The 1,540-nt window shown below is 49.2% G+C and overlaps 4 non-coding genes and 1 pseudogene across 4 annotated transcripts; all 5 read left to right on the top strand.

The window, feature by feature from the left end:
- Positions 1 to 196: 196 nt before the first annotated feature.
- Positions 197 to 315, top strand: LOC124894231 (annotated as a pseudogene).
- A 174-nt stretch (positions 316 to 489) lies between these two features.
- Positions 490 to 608, top strand: LOC124894230. The gene has a single exon (XR_007051083.1). It is a non-coding gene; the product is annotated as a 5S ribosomal RNA (ribosomal RNA).
- Positions 609 to 783: 175 nt separating this feature from the next.
- LOC124894228 lies at positions 784 to 902 on the top strand. Its single transcript, XR_007051080.1, has one exon. It is a non-coding gene; the product is annotated as a 5S ribosomal RNA (ribosomal RNA).
- A 175-nt stretch (positions 903 to 1,077) lies between these two features.
- Positions 1,078 to 1,196, top strand: LOC124894229. The gene has a single exon (XR_007051082.1). It is a non-coding gene; the product is annotated as a 5S ribosomal RNA (ribosomal RNA).
- Positions 1,197 to 1,368: 172 nt separating this feature from the next.
- Positions 1,369 to 1,487, top strand: LOC124894227. The gene has a single exon (XR_007051079.1). It is a non-coding gene; the product is annotated as a 5S ribosomal RNA (ribosomal RNA).
- Positions 1,488 to 1,540: the final 53 nt, after the last annotated feature.

Raw genomic sequence — 1,540 nt, 5'->3', positions numbered from 1 at the left:
TGGGAAGTCCTCGTGTTGCATCCCTTTTTTTTTCCCTTTAAAATTCGGTTTAATTTTGCCGGTTCGATCGGCGAATCTTTTTATTTTTCCTCTTGGCGGAAACGAGAAAGGGGGCAAAGCGCAGGGGCGTGCGTGCGGGATTTGACGGGCGGCGGAGGAAATGAAGCATAATAGAATTTGGAGTGCTGCGAATGACGGATGCGACCATACCAACACTAACGCACCGGATCCCATCAGAACTCCAAATTTATGCGTGCTTGGGGGAGAGTAGTACTAGGATGGGTGACCCCCTGGCAAGTCCTCGTGTTGCATCCCTTCTTTTTTTTTCCGAAAAAATTCGGTTTAATTTTGCCCGTTCGATCGACGAATCTTTTTGTTTTTCCTCTTGGCGGAATGAGAAAGGGGGCAAGGCGCAGGGGCGCTCGTGCGGTGTGTGACTGGCGGCGCAGGAGAAAGAGGCATAATAAAATTTGGAGTGCTAAGTATGACGGACGAAATCATTCCAGCACTAACGCACCGGATCCCAGCAGAACTCCGAAGTTAAGCGTTCTTGGGCGAGAGTAGTACTAGGATGTGTGACCCCCTGGGAAGTCCTCGTGTTGCATCTCTTTGTTTTTTTTTTCCTTTAAAATTCAGTTTAATTTTGCTGGTTCGATCCGCGAATCTTTTGTTTTTCCTCTTGGCGGAAATGAGAAAGGGGGCAAGGCGCAAGGGCGTGCGTGCGGGGTGTGACGGGCGGCGGAGGAAATGAAGCATAATAGAATTTGGAGTGCTGGGAATGAAGGATGCGATCATACCAGCACTAACGCACCGGATCCCATTCTAACTCCGAAGTTAAGCGTGCTTGGGTGAGAGTAGTACTAGGATGGGTGACCCCCTGGGAAGTCCTTGTGTTGCATCCCTTCTTTTTTTTTCCTTTAAAATTCGATTTAATTTTGCCGGTTCGATCGACGAATCTTTTTGTTTTTCCTTTTAGCGGAAATGAGAACGGGGGCAAGGCGCAGGGGCGCGCGTGCGGGGTATGACAGGCGGCGGAGGAAAAAAAGGCATAATAGAATTTGGAGTGCTGGGATTGACAGATGCGATCATCCCAGCACTAACGCACCTGATCCCATCAGAACTCCGAAGTTTAGCGTGCCTGGGCGAGAGTAGTACTAGGATGGGAGACCCCCTGGGAAGTCCTCGTGTTGCATCCCTTTTTTTTTCCCTTTAAAATTTGATTTAATTTTACCGGTTCGATCGACGAATCATTTTATTTTTCCTCTTGGCGGAAACGAGAAAGGGGGCAAGGCGCAGGGGCGTGCGTGCAGGGTGTGACGGGCGGCGGAGGAGAAAAAGCATAATAGAATTTGGAGTGCTGGGAATGACGGATGCGATCATACCAGCACTAACGCATCGGATCCCATCAGAACTCCGAAGTTATGCGTGCTTGGGTGAGAGTAGTACTAGGATGGGTGACCCCCTGGGAAGTCCTCGTGTTGCATCCCTTCTTCTTTTTTTTCCCTTAAAAATTCGGTTTAATTTTGCCCGTTCGATCGAC

This window comes from Capsicum annuum, unplaced genomic scaffold (genome assembly GCF_002878395.1).
Source record: "Capsicum annuum cultivar UCD-10X-F1 unplaced genomic scaffold, UCD10Xv1.1 ctg7177, whole genome shotgun sequence".
In the NCBI taxonomy this organism is placed as follows: Eukaryota; Viridiplantae; Streptophyta; class Magnoliopsida; order Solanales; family Solanaceae; genus Capsicum; species Capsicum annuum.
Note: the sequence above shows the minus strand (reverse complement) of the source record. Positions and strands in the feature narration are given on the sequence as shown.